Source organism: Pelophylax lessonae (genome assembly GCF_965119305.1).
Source record: "Pelophylax lessonae genome assembly, chromosome: 4".
NCBI classification, from domain to species: Eukaryota; Metazoa; Chordata; class Amphibia; order Anura; family Ranidae; genus Pelophylax; species Pelophylax lessonae.
The window spans coordinates 425,637,442-425,659,332 of NC_138771.1; positions in this window are offsets into that span (position 1 = coordinate 425,637,442).

Below are 21,891 nucleotides of genomic sequence, written 5' to 3' on the forward strand. Positions count from 1 at the left end.
TGACCCTCGGCCTGGCTTTTACCTGCACATTGCTTGATTCCCTGGAGGCCCTGCAAGTTGTTCTAGGATATCCTTGTGAACCTTTACCTGCACTCCACAAGCATCCAGTGCTCCTTGGGACGCGTCACCTCCTGTCCCACTTCCAGGGGTGATTCGCACCGAGCTGCAAGGGAAGCCCTCTCAGCATTTCGGCCTCTACCAAGAAGTGATCTGACAAAGGATCGCTATGTACAGGGTGCAAGGATCGCTATGTACAGGGTGCAAGGATCGCTATGTACAGGGTGCAAGGATCGCTATGTACAGGGAGCAAGGATCGCTATGTACAGGGAGCAAGGATCGCTATGTACGGGGTGTAAGGATCGCTATGTACGGGGAGCAAGGATCGCTATGTACGGGGAGCAAGGATCGCTATGTACGGGGTGTAAGGATCGCTATGTAGGGGGTGTAAGGATCGCTATGTAGGGGGTGCAAGGATCGCTATGTACAGGGTGCAAGGATCGCTATGTACAGGGTGCAAGGATCGCTATGTACAAGGTGCAAGGATCGCTATGTACGGGGTACAAGGATCACTATGTACGGGGTGCAAGGATCGCTATGTACGGGGTGCAAGGATCGCTATGTACGGGGTGCAAGGATCTCTATGTACAGGGTGCAAGGATCGCTATGTACAGGGTGCAAGGATCGCTATGTACAAGGTGCAAGGATCGCTATGTACAGGGTGCAAGGATCGCTATGTACAGGGTGCAAGGATCGCTATGTACAGGGTGCAAGGATCGCTATGTACAGGGTGCAAGGATCGCTATGTACGGGGAGCAAGGATCGCTATGTACGGGGAGCAAGGATCGCTATGTACGGGGAGCAAGGATCGCTATGTACGGGGAGCAAGGATCGCTATGTACGGGGTGCAAGGATCTCTATGTACAGGGTGCAAGGATCGCTATGTACAGGGTGCAAGGATCGCTATGTACGGGGAGCAAGGATCGCTATGTACGGGGTACAAGGATCACTATGTACGGGGTGCAAGGATCGCTATGTACGGGGTGCAAGGATCGCTATGTACGGGGTGCAAGGATCTCTATGTACAGGGTGCAAGGATCGCTATGTACAGGGTGCAAGGATCGCTATGTACAAGGTGCAAGGATCGCTATGTACAAGGTGCAAGGATCGCTATGTACAGGGTGCAAGGATCGCTATGTACAGGGTGCAAGGATCGCTATGTACAGGGTGCAAGGATCGCTATGTACAGGGTGCAAGGATCGCTATGTACGGGGAGCAAGGATCGCTATGTACGGGGAGCAAGGATCGCTATGTACGGGGAGCAAGGATCGCTATGTACGGGGAGCAAGGATCGCTATGTACGGGGTGTAAGGATCGCTATGTACGGGGTGTAAGGATCGCTATGTACGGGGTGTAAGGATCGCTATGTAGGGGGTGTAAGGATCGCTATGTAGGGGGTGTAAGGATCGCTATGTACAGGGTGCAAGGATCGCTATGTACAAGGTGCAAGGATCGCTATGTACAGGGTGCAAGGATCGCTATGTACAGGGTGCAAGGATCGCTATGTACAGGTGTTACGGAAATTTTCCTAGTCCCCTCTCTTTTCCACTTATTAGTCAATAACCTTTTTCTATACAAAAATCTAGCCAATGTTGTTTAGGCTACTGCCATAAAAATAAGTAATGAATGATAACTGCTAAAAATAAAGATCTTATTTATTTTACAGAAAATAAACTTTAGATGAATCAATTATGCCATAGATGATAAAATCTTAAGAAACAGTGATCTTTACAAATAGTGTTGCAAATGGACAAAGTCACACAGAACAATACACGAGACAAAGAATACATTACAAGGTATAGATTACCCCACACACACAGAATTTCTACGTTACCATCTTGTGTCAGCCTTCAATGCAATAGAGAAGGGATGAGACCCCCAGCTCAGGCTTATATCTACCCCCTCTCAGGGGAAGACCCCCTCCCTTTGCATACCATGTATGGTCAAGGACTTCCTACACCTAAACCCAAAAAGGTTCAATTACCATTTATGGTCACCTTTACTATATAGTCAAAAAAAACAGATGGTCAGCATCTTTTGTGGTTCATCCAGCTCCCAGCTAGGTTTGACCATGAAAGGAAGGAACAGGGGGAAATTATTTAGTCAATACATTTTAAAGACTCCAAAGCAAACCAAACCCCCCTCCCCCTTAGAAAACATATGTTCTCAGTAAAAGAGGAATTGGGACAGCTGTGTATGGCACCCATTTGGTGTATCAGAATGTCCACACAGCATTTCACTGTCATATTAATAATCAGAATAATGTCCATTTCAGGTAAAAAAAACACTAGAATTCAATATTTCCATTACATATCCCCCTGAAGTTCCTAAACTTTGAACTTAAAATTTTGTACCCACCCACAACAGCCCAGAAGGTCCAATCCCCCCACCACCACCACGGCGGCCTCCACTTCTTTTCTTGAACACGACGAAACTCTTTATCTGTTCTTATGAACACATCAACATAGACTTGAGACTGAAAAGTCATAGAAATCCTGGTGTCTCTGAGAACTCACATCCGGACCATGAGTGCATGTACAGCGATGTTTACTCACTCCTCTGCCTTGGAAGAGTGGAACTCCAACATCGATGGCGGGATCCTGGCATTTTTCAACCCCGTAACAGGGAATGTTGTGCGATGTTTGCAAAGATTGGATCGGACCGCGAGATGGCACTTTTCAACATGGTTAAGGAAAGTTCAGTCTTGCACCTTTGTCTCAAGCTATGGCATGGTGGTAGTTGTTGCTTCTTCAGGTGGTGGTAGGGAAGGCCTCCGGACAGTTGTGCATGAATACAAAAAGAAAAAAAGAATGTCGGAATACAGTTATGGGGGGATCAAGAGTGTTGCAGTTGTGTGGCCATTTAAGGATTATTAATGTTAACAGGTAAAGCTAAGGTTAAAGCAGTAGGCAGGTCGAGGGATGTAAAATATAAGACCTGGATTTATAGGGATACTCTTTTTTCATTGGTTATTAAATATGGTTCTGCGGGTTCCCACCGGACTCTTGAAGCTGAGTCGGGAAGAATGTTATAATTCACAACAAATAATTATATGGCTGGTGCCTTAGTTACATTATCTAAGAGAATAGAAGATAGAAATCAAAAGAACAACTTAGAATATTAAACTAGGAAAGGGAAGAAAGATAGGTAAGTAATGAAAAATTAGTAAAAGGGATGAAGGGAAGAAAGATAGATAAGTAATAAAAATGAGCAAAAAGGATAATACAAATAAAAAATGAAAAAAATTAAAAAATATAAAAATTAAAAAATAAAAAAAATATAAAAACTTCAGATTTTATGCTGCTCCAACTAAGATTTTTATTTACCACCTTCAACTTTGGATAGTTACAGAGCATTTAATCTGTATTAAAAGAAAAAAAAAAATTCATTAATACATAGTTGCCCTGAAATCTATTGTTGACTGCACTGAAAAAGGAGAAAAAACAAAAAGCGTTGCAGCAACTACTTTACAAAAAGGGCAACTCCTCTCCCGCACTAGTGATCAGCAGTACGAATTTGCAGGTCAGGTACACAGTAAGGAGAGATTAACAAAAAGTTGATCAAAAAACTTTTATAATTTAGGTAAACCTGATTGCACTTAATTACTCCAATTTAGAGGCTTCTCCCGAAAAACAAAAATTCAAAAATGTAGTTTGTTTTTCCTGTAACTTTATATTGTTTTAGGGTCCTCTATTAAATTCGCACAATACCCCACATCGGTCTCCTAATAGTTACCCAAATCAGGACAGCTACAGGGTGGAGTTCACTAAAGCTGTGGCCCTAGGACTGTATACAGTATGCCCATTAAAAAAACGTAACCTGAGATATTTGGATTAATCTATTTTGATCTCAAGATATCACCCAAATCATCCACTCTGCTCCTCTTAAGGCATCCTGATCTCCAGCTCACTTGTTACCTCCTCCCAGGCTCACTATCAGGACTGCTCCAGAATCTATGGAACTCCATACTCCAGTATGTCCAGCCAGCTCCTACCCTCGTCCACCACTAGGTGATCCCTGAAAACTCATTTATTCAGGGAAGCCTACTCTGCTTCCACCAAGAACTTTACCTCAGCCAACTCAATCAGATCATTTCCCCCTGCAGCTATTATCTTTTTCTACAACCGTCTCCCCTTGGATTATTAACCCCTTAAGTAGGGCCCTTCTATTAACGCATGGCAGAAACTGCGGGCGCTATTCAAATCCTGTTGCCCAACGTCTAACTACCAAACTTTTAACTCTGCCCCAAATCCCAAAGGAAGTTTCTGCAGATGTAAAGGGATGTCATGTTTGATATGAAGTATTTTCTCTGGGGTAATAGGGGTACGTCCTGGTGTTCCTGTTATATCCATGCCAAGGACAAGAGAAGATGTGCAATTGATCCCCGAGGTAGTGTACCCTGCTGAGTACAATTTACCTGATGCTGAACACAGTGCATCACTAGATATTTGATAGAAGCACCAGTGCCCTGGTCTCAAATAATTTTAACTTTGGTTAGGAAAGGTTGGGACAATACCTCGGCATCTATGATACATGACCCCTTCCTGTGCCAGAATTGCTCACTCATGATTCTGTCTTATTTCCTTTGACATAACACAACACTTTCCTTTCTCCAGCACCCATCAAGATCAATCATTTGAGGTTTTCCAGACTCATAAACCATCAGAACATAATGGACTCTGGGGTGTAACGCTGTAGAGTCTGATAGGATAGTACCCAAATTGACCAAGGTATACGCACGATGTTCAGTCCCTGCAATCAGGGATGAGAACAGTGCAAATCTGGTTTTGACAGCCATGGAACGGAGTCATCCACCAATCCATATGCCTCATAGTAAACTTGGATACTACCCCCACCTGCCTGTCTTTGCGATGTGGAAATTGTCCCACTGAGGAAGAGGCAAACACTTTTCCTGGGTCCTGGAACACCTCTCATTGTACCCGGGTGCTGGACAGAGTAAGTGGGATTCCTAACCCCTTCACCAACATGTAGTTCCAGACTCCCCAATGTGTTCCTGAGTACCTTCCGGTCGATAGTGTTTAAAGCACCCAGTGTCATGCCTCCAGCTCCTGCAGTCTCCAATAAACCTCTCTTTAACCGAACTATGGGAATAGTCTGAATACCCGGAGTGAAATTAACCTTCCAACATGTACACCTGATTCTTTACAAAGGCTGCACACCTTGTGACCCGTTTGTCAATCCGGTAATCAGACAATGTTATTCTTCACCCATACAACATAAACTGCGTACACTTTTCCGATAGGACTGACATGGAATGCAGGAGCATAGTACAGCACTGGGGCGCTGGTCTAACTGGCATGCAGGACACAGAATACTAGTTAAGGTACACAAGAAGTCAAGGACAGGAAGGACACCTATGGGCACCAACTGAGGAGAATACAGCATGCCCACACATAACAAAAGTGAGGGCCCTTTGAACGGCTAAGGCACAAAGTCCGAAGATGGCAACACACCATACAATTCGCATACAATTTTCCCATACAATGCTTCTTCAGAGTCATCAAAACCATACAATATGAGGCCAGACCTTAGCACTCTCAAATTGGATGCAACCAGGCAGGCCCTTGTACCACATATCTGAAGGACAATCCAAAAGAAATTGAATCAATAAAAAATTGCGTAGTGTGTATCCAGCTCAAGAAACTTCTGCTACTGGGCACAGATGGCCAATAATGAATAGCCATGTAAAAACAAACAGGAAACTTTAAGGGCAAATAGTTGTATGGTGTCACTGGGCAGGAAATAAGGATTAAATTACACTTGGGGACACACAGAGAGACTGCTAGGAACAAAGTCACATTAGCCCAACGCCCTGAGGCAATGAGCGAAGTTTGAAAAGGCCGGACTGGCTTGGTGTGTAACTAATTCAATTAACAGCAGGGTGTGAACCAGTCGTAAACACAAGTATAACAGCAGACCCTTACAAGTTAGATCCATGGAGCTACAAGTACCATCTGTTACTGAACAGATCTATTCAAACTCTGGACAATTCCAAAATACCCTTACCAATAAATGCAGTAACACTGCCAGAGATTCATAACACTTCTTCAACCTAATATAGGTATTTAGAGTGACAATTATCCACTGCAGTCCTAATCAAATTTTCATCTATAGAACCTAAGTAAGACTGAAGATGACCAATCATATTGTCAGTGGAAATATGGCATAGCAGACTTTAACTAGTTGGTTTTGCTTACCAGTTTAGGAAAGAAACTCATTAATACCAGGGCTCTACATATGTCGGATCAGAACATACACTACACACGGTCTAGAACCAAGCACAGCCAAATGGACTGACATCAGAAGCCCCATCCAAATAAACCTAAAAAAGAAAAATTAATTTTATATAAAGTTGTCTCTGAAGGCTGTGATCTCCTTTGGTTCTGAAAGCCATGAAACCCAATTATGGAATCTGAAGGATAAAACACCAATAAATTTAGAACTACAAATAAATATTACATTTTTCTTCCTCCTAAAAATAAACCGATGATTAGGTACATGTGACAAAAATTAGCATATGAAACACACAATTATACAATACATTACATTCCATAAAGAAAGACTTAAACATTTTTCCTAAGTTGGAACAGTGCACTTTTTCAAAAACCAAAAATTGTTGAGCTCAAACTAATTACCACGTGGATTTTGTTTATGGTATACCATTAATTTCCAAAAAAAAAAATGTTCACCATGGTCAAAAATGAGCAGCTCATAAAAAAAATATTTAGGTGGTACCATATATTCACAAATCATACCTCACAATGACACTCTTTAGAACTGTCTCTCTGGAAAACAAAACACATGTTAGTGAATACACATCTCAGTTCACTATTAGAGATCTCACCTTTCACTGTAATGAATTACCAGGCAATTTACATGACAATGCACTCACAGATCTGACTAGAAAGGAGGGGGGTCGTGGGCTGTCAGCAGCTGTGACAAAAAAACTTCAGAGGACACAACACACAGTTCATGTATTTCACAGACCAAACTTACTCTAAAATCTGTTTTGTAAGTTTGAAATTCTTTCAAAGACCCATTCTTAATCATTTCATCATTCTCATCCTGTATGGGCGCGTTCTCTAATTTAGGATTTTGGAATAGGACCCATGATCTAGGCTGTTCATACTTATTACACCTAGGCCATGTTGCAAAGCGTGCGGAGTACACTTCAAAATCACGTCTCGTTGTCCTGTACAGATTTTGTTTCACTACGTTTTCAATGGGACGTGATAGACAGAATCGAGCTATGTGGCCAAATAGTCCACATGCATAACATTTTATCTTATCTAAAGTTGTACAGTGTCTCTTAACATTAGGCTTCGTTTTAAGATGACTGAGAATGTTCGATGGTTACGACAGGAAAGGTTCCAACTGGATTAGACGCTTTTTCAAATACTTTACAAGATATAGGGGCAATTTTGTGAGAACTCCTACCTTCCATGGATTTATCCCTGTTGGTACGTACATTAGGTGTGGATGTCCCACTGAATTCGGACATAACCAAATCAGTTGCTTTGTTATCCACTCTTTTTAAAGACTGAGCAAGCTGCTCCTGGCAGCTGACAGATAAGGATTTTACTTCACTTTCTGCATCCTTCAGTCTTTTTACCAGCTGATGAACTTCTTCCTGTAATCTCTTGTTTTCTATTACTAGGTGAAGGTAGCAAGCATCAAAATTTGACTTAGAAACTTCTAAAGTACTGATGTTACTTTTGGCTATATCTAGAGCTTCTTTTAGGGACGTGTTTTGCAATTTCAAATGTTCATACTGTCTACTTATCCACCTGGCTGCAAAGATCAGCGGAGTCTTTCCCGCTCGCTTACTATTCCCCCTGTTCATAACTGCCACAACTTTGGGGTTGTGACTTGTTGGACAGTTTCTGCTTGTCCCTACTTTGAAGTGTTGCTTGGAAAGATTTCTCCTTAAATCCCAAAGCAAAAGCATTCACTTCCTCTGCCCTGTTCAATGATTCTAGCATCCATATACTCCAAGCATCTCTTTCATTTGGGCGTGTCATCTTTTTATGATGAGCATACCACAGCTCCTCCCATGCTTTAACCTTAAATGTCTTTTTTTTTTTTTTTCTTCACAGGGTACAATGGGGTATTAGCTGGTGAACTCACTTTCACCAATATGCTCTAATTCCCTCCAATTGAGCCAATTTCAATGGATACTGAGGTAACCTAGGGAGGATAGCATCTGGTTTTAGTTTTATCTTAACAAGGGGGCAGTGGATCATAATTCCTGTGTTCTCCTCTTTAGATTCATGCTTTTGGATAAATCACTGGGCAAGCTCTCTGCAAAACTTGTGTCTGGTTCCAATTTACAAAAGGCGATTATGCTGTTTCTATTTGGTGCTGGTCAGGATCTGAAGGGATATTTACTTCCACTCCATCCTCAGTAAATTGTATTTGTGCTTTCATTTGGGAGAGCAAATCTTTTCCTAGCAAATTGCAAGGAACTGAATCGCTCAAGAGCAGGAAGGCTTCAGTTTGAAAGGGTCCAATTACATAAGCACTTCCTTTATCATTTGTTGAGATTACAGGTAACACCGGGAGCTCTCCACATCACTTAGAGATTTCCCTTACAGATTCCCTTTTAGGTCGTGGTGGCCTAATTTGTCTTGGAGCTCTACACTCCCTCTTGAAGTGTCCTGGTCTGTTGCAGTTGAAGCAGACAGGCTTCCTTTTTGGTTTTAGGCCGAGATCTGCACTGTTCGGTTGATCAGTGACAATGCAGATCCTTTGAGGTTTCAGTGACTCCCAATCAGCTATATTTCTTTCAATAGCAGTTGCAAGTGACAAAAAAGAGGAGAGGGGCTTATCTCTCCAGTCTGAATCAGTTTTTGAGTACTTTGCTAATAAGGCCTGGGCGATTGCATAAGGCCCCAATCCTGACAATTCTGCATCTTCTCCCTGTTCATCACTCTCACTACTCTGGGGATTTGGCTCTAGTAGCGCCTCCTGCTTTTCTCTAATCCTTAGCGGCATTTGGTGTGTTTTCGCCTTAATTCTCACAGTAAAAATATTCACATCATTAGCCCTATTCATGGATTCTACCATCCATGCACTCCAAGCATCTCGTTCATTTGGGCGTATCATCTTCCTGTAGTGACTATACCACAAGGCCTCCCAGGCTTTAGGCTTAAAAGTCCCTCTTTTAGAATACTTCTTCCCAGTCCAGCAATCCCAATCTTGAATATATTTCACAACCCAAGGCCCATATTTATAAATCATCTCTTCCTTCGGGGTCAAGTGGTAGGGTTCCCCATGGTTAGACGCCCTCTTTGAAGCGATTTTATTACCCATCCTTACGGATTATGGACCCTGAAATTGATTTCCCAACCTTAAGCGGTTGCCCCCCAGAGGTAGCTAATCTCTGGCCAATGATTGGGTTGACAGGTACCGCCCCTGTCACCGTTGCTGCCTTTTTCACTACTTGTCAATATAGAATTTTTCCTATGCTGACTATAGTCCTTCAAAGTTAGCCTGGAGATTCCTGAACTTCCTGCGAGTTCAAATCTCCCCCGTGGACTTTTCCAAAGTATTCTAAAAAAAACCAATGACTATTACTTCTGTTATCTCAAGAAAGATTAGCACAAACTTGGATGATCAGAGCCCTTTGAGTGCTTGGAGTACAGAAGGCAGTTATAATATAAACAGTGTTCACAGGTCTAATTACAAAGCTTACAATCCCCAATTAGTAGATTACAAAGAAAGATAGTTTCATACACATCAAGATTATTCAGTGCGACTTCGGCCCACAGTTGCGTTTCAATCACGAAGATTGGGAAGCGTCTTGACCAAAATCTCTTTCAGGGCTCAACTGAAACTACTTTTTGGCAGAAAAAAACACCGATTGTATAGCCACTGCCTCCAAGCGTCCCAATCTGAACCCTTATCATTCACCCTTGCACCCTCCTGCAATGAGGCGCAACTTAGCAGTTAGGATGTTTTCTCATTCACTCTCAGTACAATTTTATTTTAATTATACTGTTCATATCAGTCTCATCAAGGTATTAGTACAGACAATAGGAGAAAAAGAAAGGCAAAAAAAAATGAAAGTTCTTTTAAGAGCTTGCTAATCTTGAGACAGAGATGAGTAAAACAAAGACAATTAGCACTTAATAGATCAGCTCTGTCTCAACAAACTCCTCACACAGGGGCACCATTTGTTACGGAAATTTTCCTAGTCCCCTCTCTTTTCCACTTATTAGTCAATAACCTTTTTCTATACAAAAATCTAGCCAATGTTGTTTAGGCTACTGCCATAAAAATAAGTAATGAATGATAACTGCTAAAAATAAAGATCTTATTTATTTTACAGAAAATAAACTTTAGATGAATCAATTATGCCATAGATGATAAAATCTTAAGAAACAGTGATCTTTACAAATAGTGTTGCAAATGGACAAAGTCACACAGAACAATACACGAGACAAAGAATACATTACAAGGTATAGATTACCCCACACACACAGAATTTCTACGTTACCATCTTGTGTCAGCCTTCAATGCAATAGAGAAGGGATGAGACCCCCAGCTCAGGCTTATATCTACCCCCTCTCAGGGGAAGACCCCCTCCCTTTGCATACCATGTATGGTCAAGGACTTCCTACACCTAAACCCAAAAAGGTTCAATTACCATTTATGGTCACCTTTACTATATAGTCAAAAAAAACAGATGGTCAGCATCTTTTGTGGTTCATCCAGCTCCCAGCTAGGTTTGACCATGAAAGGAAGGAACAGGGGGAAATTATTTAGTCAATACATTTTAAAGACTCCAAAGCAAACCAAACCCCCCTCCCCCTTAGAAAACATATGTTCTCAGTAAAAGAGGAATTGGGACAGCTGTGTATGGCACCCATTTGGTGTATCAGAATGTCCACACAGCATTTCACTGTCATATTAATAATCAGAATAATGTCCATTTCAGGTAAAAAAAACACTAGAATTCAATATTTCCATTACATAGGGTGCAAGGATCGCTATGTACGGGGAGCAAGGATCGCTATGTACGGGGAGCAAGGATCGCTATGTACGGGGTGTAAGGATCGCTATGTAGGGGGTGTAAGGATCGCTATGTACGGGGTGTAAGGATCGCTATGTACAGGGTGTAAGGATCGCTATGTACAGGGTGTAAGGATCGCTATGTAGGGGATGCAATCCTAAAAAGTTCTCTATATACAGGGTACAAAGTTAAGTACTGCGTGCTTAACAGCCCAGAAGAGAGGACAGAGGGGCCGCTGCCAAAGAGCAGCTACAGCTTACAGAGGGAGTCCCGCCCACCGGGAGAGTGGAGCTGCCACCACCTGCTTAGATGCTGGGCCATCAGAGGGGTGACACCAGAGCTTTTTTTGGACGGTGGTCCCCTCCAGCGATAGCCCCTTACACACCGCTCACTCTGCTTTCACTTTCACACAGAACAGGTGAGAGCGCCCCTCTCCCGGCGGTGTGCACAGTCCTCCCTGCCCAGCAGTAACTCTGAGAGAGGGAGGGGGCGGGGGATGGGCACAGCAGCTCCACTATACCGGCGGGAGGTGGCAGCTCTACTATCCTAGGCCCTAGGCGGCTGCCTATTTTGCTTAGCGGTATCTCCAGCCTGGCCCCTCCCCCTTAACCATTCCCTCTCCTTTCAGCTGATTCCTATATGTGGAGGGGAAATGTTTTCTTTCATACCCCTCCCCCCACTCCCATTGCTTCAAGCTGAGTTCACTGTTCAGAGGAGAAGTGCTGACCTGACCCCTCCCCCATTATCTCTGCTGTCAGCTGGTTCCTGTGAGTGGAGAAATTCTGACACGCCCCTCCCCCTGCAATGCCCCCTTCTGCTATGAGCTGACTCCTTGTCCACTGCTCTACTGACACCGTCCTCTGCTCCTCCAAAGGCACTGAAAAATATGTTATAAAAAAAAGGAAATAAAATGTTTATTTTTTTATTTTATTTTATTTTTTTTAATAATAAAAACAAAAAACTACCGATACCATCTTCTGCCTCACCCCCCCCCCCCCCAAAAAAAAAAAAAAAAAACAGTTAGTGTAAGAAATCCAAAAATAAATAGTAGAAAATAATTAAAACTAATATTTTTAAAAAGAATAATGAAATAATAATGATACATTTTGAAATTGTCCATTGCACTACTGACACCTTCCACTGACATATTTACACCATCCACTGGACCCTAAAAGCTTTTTGAAAAAATGAAAAAAAAAAGTATAAAAAAATTAAATAGTAAAAAAAAATAGGTTTGTAAATAAAAAAATGTAATAAAATAAAAAAACATATGACACTATCCACTACTCTACTGACACTGTGCACTACCCTACTAACTTCAACCACTGCCCAACTGACACCAACAACCACTGGCCCTCCAAAATAATTGTAAAAAATAATAAAACATTTAACTGTAAATGGAAATAAAAATATACATTTATAAAAAAATTAAAAATTAAAAATGACTGACACCTTCCAGTGCCCTAATACACCCCCCTCACAAGAGACATTTAAAAAAAATGATCAAAAATAAAACAAAATTGAATTGTAAAAAAAAAAAAGACCAAAAATAAATTTGTACTGACAGTGTTCACTGCCCTACTGACATCATCCACATCTTCCCCCAAATCATTGGGAAAAAAATATTAAAATAAATTATAAAAAATATTTCACATTTAAAAATTAAAAAACTACCTATTCTGCCCCCCCCCCTCTAAAGCACTGTGAAAACAATATTTTAAAAATAAAAAATTATAGTGGCAAATAATAATATAAAAAAATATAAAAAACAAAAACTACTGACATTGTCCACCCCCCCCCCACAAAAAAAAAAAAAAACGTTTGTGCAAAAAATTTATTGAACGATTAATTAAAAAAATGATAAACAATAACATTATGAAAAACAAATAAAAGCAATAAAAAAAAAAATACTGACACCTTCAACTGCCGTACTGACACCATCCAGTGCTCTACTGACACCGCCCTCTTCCCCCCAAAAAATATTGTAAAAACAATGATGAATACATAAATAGTAAAAAAATATATGTATTATTTTTATTCTATTTTTTACAAATGTTATTTTTTTTAAATTACTGTCTACTGCCCTACTGACACCATCCTCTGGTCCCCAAAAACCTTTTTGAAAAAATGAAAAAAATAAATAAAAGATATAATTACATTGTATAAAAAAAAAAACAATTAAATACAAATAAAAAACTACTGACACTGTACACTGCCCTACTGACTCCATCCATTGCCACCCTCCCAGAGACACTGTGAAAAAATGATTTAAAAAAGAAAATAAATAACTAATAATGCTGTCCACTTCCCTTCTATTATGTTTCACAATTTTATATTTTAATTATTTTTATTTTCCTTATTTCATTTCCTGACATCATCCTCTGCCCATCCCCCATTAATTGTGAAAAGAAAGATATAATAAATAATAGAAATTAAAATGTAAAAATAAAACAAAAATAAAAAAAGCTACTGAAACTGCCCAGTGCCTTGCTGACACAATCCATTGTCCTAACCCCTCCTCCCTGAAAAGAATTGGTAAAAAAAAGAAATCAACTACTGACTCCACCCACTGTCATTCAATTCCCAGGTAAGAGCTGTGGTGGACACAGGGCAGCCATCAGAAATGTTGGGGCCCCTTACACAGCTTTAGGACTGGGCCCCCCGGTGCTTGACCACCAGCCTTCCCCATGGCCCGCCAACTGGGCGCCCCACCAAATCTGCCCACTGGCCATCTTACCAAGTAAAGTAGATTTAAAGTAGGTTTTAAGAAAAATCAGAAGATGAAGGGGAAGGGGGAGGGTTCGGGGGAGAGAACCACTTTACAGTAAAGGTGCAACAATGGTAACATTTCCAAAATGTAAACCACAGTTCCCAGTCCACCACAGTGCCCCATACATCAATGCCACTTACATCACAGTGCTGCTTACATCACAGGGTCCATATATAACAGTGCAGCTTACATCACAGTGATCTGTATAACAGCGCTGCTTACAACAAGGTGCCAATACATCAATGCCACTTACATTACAGTGCTGCTTACATCAATGCCGCTTACATCACAGTACCAATACATCAAAGCCACTTACATCACAGTGCTGCTTACATCAATGCCACTTACATCACAGTACCAATACATCAAAGCCACTTACATCACAGTGCTGCTTACATCAATGCCACTTACATCACAGTGCTGCTTACATCAATGCCACTTACATCACAGTGCTGCTTACATCAATGTCACTTACATCACAGTGCTGCTTACATCAATGCCACTTACATCACAGTGCTGCTTACATCAATGCCACTTACATCAATGTGCTGCTTATATCAATGCCACTTACATCACAGTGCTGCTTACATCAATGCCACTTACATCACAGTGCTGCTTACATCAATGTCACTTACATCACAGTGCTGCTTACATCAATGTCACTTACATCACAGTGCTGCTTACATCAATGCCACTTACATCACAGTGCTGCTTACATCAATGCCACTTACATCAGAGTGCTGCTTACATCAATGCCACTTACATCACAGTGCCAATACATCAATGCCACTTACATCACAGTGCTGCTTATATCAATGCCACTTACATCACAGTGCCAATACATCAATGCCACTTACATCACAGTGTCCATAAATCAGTGCCCCATACATCACAGTGCCCGTTCATCAATGTGCTCCTTTATGACACAGTGCCCCTTTTATTGCAAGCCTTCCCTGCAGAGTACCACCTTGGTAAGTCATAGGCACTGATCAGCCTGGGGTGTCCTCTCCCTTCTGTCTCAAGCCACTACCATGCTCACAGTGGACGGAGACTGGAGGTGCTGCAGATCTGGAAGGAAGGCGGGAGCTGGCCAACTTAACAAGAGGGTACTTATCCACTTGTTAATTTTAAAAGGCTCCCGCACTCTCTGCAGATAGTCCTGCAGCACCTCCCACTCCCTGTGAGCATGGCAGTGGTGGCTGGCGGGAGACCCAGCAAAAAGGACACAGCTGCTAAGTGGTGGACCGTGGCCCTGACAGGACTTTCATTTGGCATGGACCGTGGCCCCATTTAGTGATTCCTGCGAAATACCAAGAGCCTCTCATGGGGCCCCCCACTGACATCGGGCCCTTGGGCACCGCCCATGGGCCCAAATGTCAGTCCGCCCCGATCCCTATCCACAATGAATCCCCATCCCCACCAAGAATTATCTATCCCTCTCCAGGATTCTGGTCGTGGATGGGGATACATTGTGGACAGGGATGGATATTCTGGGTGGCAATGGGGATACATCAGGGGCGTAACTACAGGGGTTGCAGGGGTTGCAATCGCTACTGGGCCCCATGCTCCAGGGGGCCCGGTAGCAAACCAGTGGGTGAACTTCCAGGATCGCAAAGGTCACACTTGCGACCGGACCCTGGCATTGCACCACTGTGGGGAGGCCCCAAGATTGAAGGAAGGGGGCCCACAAGATTGCAGGAAGGGGGCCCACTGCAGAACCTGTGAAAGGACCGTAATAAAAGGCCATGCAACGAGTGTAAAGAGCCCCAGGATTAGTGGGAAGAGCCCTGGGCTTGAAGGGGAAGGGCCCCGGCCAGGGGTCTGGGGGGCCCTTCATGGTTTCTTGCATCAGGGCCCTGAAGGTTCTAGTTACGCCTCTGGGATACATTGTGGACAGGGATGGATAAATCCGGGTTGGGATGGGGGTACATTGTGGACAGGGATGGATAAATCCAGGTGGGGATGGGGATACATTGTGGACAGGGTAGGTAAATCTGGATGGGGATACATTGTGGACCGGGATGGATAAATCCGGGTGGGGATGGGGATACATTGTGGACAGGGATGGATAAATCCGGGTGGGGATGGGGATACATTGTGGACAGGGATGGATAAATCCGGGTGGGGATGTGGATACATTGTGGACAGGGATGGATAAATCCGGGTGGGGATGGGGATACATTGTGGACAGGGATGGATATTCTGGGTGGCAATGGGGATACATTGTGGACAGGGATGGATAAATCCGGGTTGGGATGGGGGTACATTGTGGACAGGGATGGATAAATCCGGGTGGGGATGGGGATACATTGTGGACAGGGTAGGTAAATCCGGATGGGGATACATTGTGGACCGGGATGGATAAATCCGGGTGGGGATGGGGATACATTGTGGACAGGGATGGATAAATCCGGGTGGGGATGGGGATACATTGTGGACAGGGATGGATAAATCCGGGTGGGGATGTGGATACATTGTGGACAGGGATGGGGATACATTGTGGACAGAGATGGGGATACATTGTGGACAGAGATGGGGATACATTGTGGACAGGGATGGGGATACATTGTGGACAGGGATGGAGGAATCTGGCCTGGGCTGGGATGATGGGAGTTGCATTGTGATAATGGGTGAGGATGATTCTGGGTGGGGGTGAGAGTTACTAAGTGAAGAGGCTCTCCACAATGTAATTCCTTTCCCCACTCACAATCACCCCCAGCCATTTTTACATTGCACCTCCATCATGTGTGGAGTCTGTGTCCCATTCAGGAGTGCAAACAAAGCACAGGAGGACCAGCAGCAGGCTGCAGCACATCACACATAGAAAACTCAGTGACTTTTACCCTCCAAGCTGATCTTCATTCTGCTCCATGCACCTGTGAGGGCTGGGGCTACTTCCTCCATTAGGCAGATAACCACACCCCCATGCTGAGTGCTGGCCAATCAGCTACTGCCCAAACGTTTTTTTAAGAACCAGGCTCCGCCTCAAGCACAGAGGTTATTGAAGCTTGCCAGGATCTACCCGCGGCCACTGGGAGGAGAAGAAAGCCTGTATGTAGGTATTTCTTCTCCTTCATTCCTTCTCTCCTCAGTCAGAGTACTGTAGCGAGAGGGGGGAGGAGGATTATTACTGACTAGAACACCCCCACCCCCACCAAACACACGGCACAAACCCTAAGCATTATCTAGCCCCCACCCCCCGTGGCATTCGAGCGGGGGGGGGGCAGGGGATGTGCGGGTGGTGGTGGTGAAGATCAGAAGCTATTGTTTTCAATGTGTGTAAGGGAAGCGGTCCCCGGGCCCCTTACACCAGTACTGCCTGTACCCCCCTGATGGCGGCCCTGGGTGGACATTCAGCCAATCACACGCTCCCTCAAACCTTCCCACATCTGTGCCATTGTGCTGTGTGATAAAACTGCACATTTTAGAGTGGCCTTTTATTGTGGGCAGCCTAAGGCACAGCTGTGCAATAATCATGCTGTCCAATCAGCATCTTCATATGTCACACCTGTGAGGGGGAGGGATTATCTCAGCAAAGGAGAAGTGCCCTCCCCCATTCACTCTGCTGTAACTTCCCTTCTCCATGTAGAAAACAGCTGACATGCCCCTCCCCCTGCCCCGCCCCCTCTGCTGTGAGCTGACTCCTCTGTAGGAAGACCCCTCCCCCACTCCCATTGCTTCAAGCTGACTCCACTGTTATGTGGATAAGTGCTGAGCTGACCCCTCCCCCATTATCTCTGGGCTTTACAGAGAGTAAAGAGAAGAGCTGTTGAAGTCATTTGGCCTAAGAAAACAAAACCCCACCAAGGCCACAACAGGGCTGGTTTACAAAAATGAAATAAATATAAAAAATAAAATAAAATAAAATTGTAAAAATAATAAAGTAAAATAAAAAATATGGACACTGTCCACTTTACCCTCAATACAAATAATTAAGAAAAAAATAATAAAAAAATTAAATTGAAAAAAATAATAAAAAAATATAAAATGTAAAATATATATATATATATATATATATATACACACACACATATATACCAACACTGTCCATTACTCCAATGAACTGATACACTGCCCTAACCCCTCCCCCAAAAAAGCATTGTGAAAAAAAAAAATAAACAATAAATTCCAAAAAATAAAACAATTAAAAAAAATACACAAAACTGTAAAATATGACACTGTCCATTGCTCTACTGAAACTGTCACCTGCCTTACTGACACAGTCCACTACTTCCTTCCAGAAGCACTAAAAAATAAACTGTCAAAAATGCTAGAAAAAAAAATACTGACATTGTTCATACAATAAATCAATGTAAAAAAAAAATAATAATAAAAATGTAAAAAATAATAAAATACTTCCGGTTCCGGTGCTCATGAGAGAGGAGTGAGCCTCCGCAGCCCCGCTACACCCGCCGCCGAATCACTTAAAAATACGGGGACCGAGGCCGCCCAGAGAGCTCTCACCTCCGTATCCCTCCTCCCACACACCAGGGGCTCCGGATGGACAAATTTGTAGAGCGCCAGCGCCCGCCATCATTGGTCGGCACGGAGCGGCCTGACACAGTCATTTCTCCTCACGCTGTCTCCAACATGGCCGCGGCGGCTGCCACACAGCGGGAGTGGGAGGTGAGTGATTTCCTCTCTCTCTCGCAATCTGCTCCTCAACTCCCGGGTCTCCATATGCTCACCCAGACTGCTGAAAACACCCAGGCTGACCCGCAGTACCTGAAAATGGCAGAGGCAGTGGCACATATCTTGTCCCCCACGATTAAGGCAGCTATTGAGACGGCCATCTCACAGAGCCTGTCACAGTTGCAGAAGGAGCTGACCTCTCACAGGCATCAAATCCAGGAGGCTGAGCAGAGGATTACATCCCTGGAGGAAGAGACCCTGCTTAATAGCAGGGATATTAACAACCAGGATAGAGCACTTCAGGCATTGCAGGATAAAATTGAGGATCTGGAGAACCGCTCCAGAAGAAATAATCTCAGAATCATTGGGCGGTTCAGGGGGCAGAGCTTCTCACTCTCTGCACAGACACTATTCCCCAAGCCCTGGGCCTGCCACCCCCCTGCATTGTGGAGAGGGCACACCGGGTGGGGGCCCCGAATGAGTCCAGGAAAAACCTGCGGCCCATCATTGCCCATTACCTGAACTATGCGGACAAGAACACCATCTTACTGTCATTCAGGAAAGAAAGACCCTTACACATCAAAGGCTGCTCCATTCTACTCTTCGCAGATTACTCCGCCGAAGTGTCCAGACGACGCAAGGCGTTTGCTCAAGTTTGTTCTTCCCTTTTTCAACAGCAACTGTGTTTTACCTTAGCGTACCCCGCTATTCTTCACGTTACCCCACCTGGGGGTAAACGCCTGTCTTTCCATACGCCATCTGACGCGGAGCACTTTCTTTCTTCACTATCCACTCCAATGGAAGAATCCTCATCTCAATCCAGAAGAGAGTCTCTGGTTCGCAAGGCCCAATTGACACCCGATAAGGAACCCCCCAAAAAGGGCAAATATGGCCACTCCGCCGTCCGCAGATCCCTCATGTGATCTTCGATGGCCGAGTCCCCAGTGGTCAAATTTTCTCAGGTACTGACATTCCGGTAGCCCTACCTTTTCTGCACGACAAGCATGTTTACAGGCGTCTGGTTGGAATCCTTTGCCTATTTCGCTGTTTTTATTTTTTATTTTCTTTTTCTTTCCAGGTATAGCATCTATCCTTACACCTGGTGTATTTGTCTTGTTATAGAGTTGGCTAATATACTTGTTATTTAATTGCCTGCAGTTTGGTTGCTCATTCCTAGTCCTTAGAGGGATGTTAGTAGTTCTCCCCTGTGTCCATGTGCTGAGCGTCCAGTGGATGGAATCTTCGCTCCCCAGAGCGTACCCATCCCCTACTGCCCTTCACCACAGGCATATGGGTGTGGGGCAACGCCTGCACACTCTCCTCTCCCTGAGAAATAAGCAAAGCCTCATGATTGGTTTCCCCTTTTCCATAAGACCTGCATCACACCTCACCACTGACCTCCTCTGCCGGGGTTACGCCATGCCCCGGCACAGGCTCCTATCCCTTATCTTTTCTTCTCCTGTCTTACTCCTACAACAATTGTCCCATCTTGTCCCCCCTTCCATGAGTATCTCTGCTGACGGTAATATCTTTGAGTTATATAACCATATCAACTCTTCTCCATGGCCACCCTGAAGGTTGTATCATGGAACGTGAAGGGCCTTCGCTCGCCAAATAAACGCATGATGATATTGTGCCATCTCAAGCGTTTGGGGGCGGATGTCGCTCTCCTCCAGGAGACTCACCTGGGGGAGGGAGACATGCGTTTCTTGCAGAAGCTCCGGGTTGGGGAGGCGATATGCTCCCCTGCCTCGGGTCGCGAGGCTGGAGTAGCCATCCTGTTAAATAAGAGGATCCCCTATGACATCCTAGACACTAGCAGGGATGACGCTGGTAGACGACTGTCTTTATTGCTCAAACTTCCTACCCGCACAGTACAGATCTCGAATATATATGCCCCGACACCCTCTTCCACTACCTTTTAAAACACGACATGGTTGCTTCAGGACCCCACTCCCTTTCATATAATAGGTGGCGACTTTAATGATGTCATGAACATAACAGTTGACCGAAAGCAAAGGAGGACGAGCTCTCACGGTTCACGCCCAGCTCTTCACACCAGGGAAACCCCCCTGCATTCCATGATATCTGCCCTACACTTGGTTGACGCGTGGCGTCTTAGCCACCCCACAGATCACGACTACTCCTTTTATTCCCCACCCCAGGACTCCATGGCCAGGCTAGACTATCTATTCATCACCCCGGAACTTATCAGATTCGTTGATAGCGCGGACATACATGATATTGCCATATCGGACCATTCCCCGATATCCCTTTCCATTTCATTAGCAGCTGCCACACCTCCCACAGGAACTTGGAGATTCCCAGTGTTTCTCACACACAATAAGGACTTCCAAAATCATGTGCAATCCTCCTGGCGGGACTATGCTACCCTCAATCAGGAGCATTCCACCGACCCTATCCTTTTCTAGGAAGCGGGCAAGGCGGTCCTGCGAGGGCATATTATGTCATATGTTTCTACATATAGGAAAGCTCTTGCTAAACATTACCTAGAGACGAGCGAAAAGTTGCACCGAGCCCAGTCCCATCTCACCACATCGCACTCCCCTGAGCTTAAGGAAGAGTGGCACGAGGCTAAAAAGAACTTCGACCATTGGGCAAACTAAATCGAGGAATCTAAACGTTCCCGATTTATGGCATCCTTTTACCGCTTCGGGAATAAACCCGGAAAACTACTTTCCAGATTGGTCAAAGGCCCCTACAAACCCACGCACATACTGACACTCAGGAACGAGTCAGGACAGCTAACACACTCTCCTACTGACATTAGCGGTATTCTGGAAAAATACTATAGCACTTTGTATAGCAAAGACCAGGTGAATCTTGAGGCCGCCAAAAATTTTCTGGACACTGTCCCTCTCCCCTCACTTACGGAAGCCCAATTGCTAGAAATCAATGCACCAATAAGCTCAGAGGACATAGCTCACACCATATCTCATATGGCATCTCAAAAAGCGCCGGGCCCAGGCGGTTACTCGACGGAATTTTTCAAAACTTTTAAGGATACCCTCTTACCCACTCTCACTACACTGTATAACAATATGTGGCAAAATGGTACTTATCTACCCACAGGCTCTCAGGCTTACATAAAACTACTATCCAAAAAGGGCAAGGACCCCACTCAACCAGGCTCCTATCAGCCAATATCCCTTTTAAACATTGATGCTAAAATTTTATCTAAAATAATAGCTTCCAGAATAGCACAGGTTCTTCCCACACTAATTCGTCCCTCCCAAGCTGGCTTCGTCAGGGGCAGGTCGGCCACTGCAAATATCCGCAAGGTCTTGGCGGTCCTTGAACATGCTAAAGCTAACCCTACTAGTCACTCTGCCATAGTGACTTTAGACGCCGAGAAGGCATTTGATAATGTTAATTT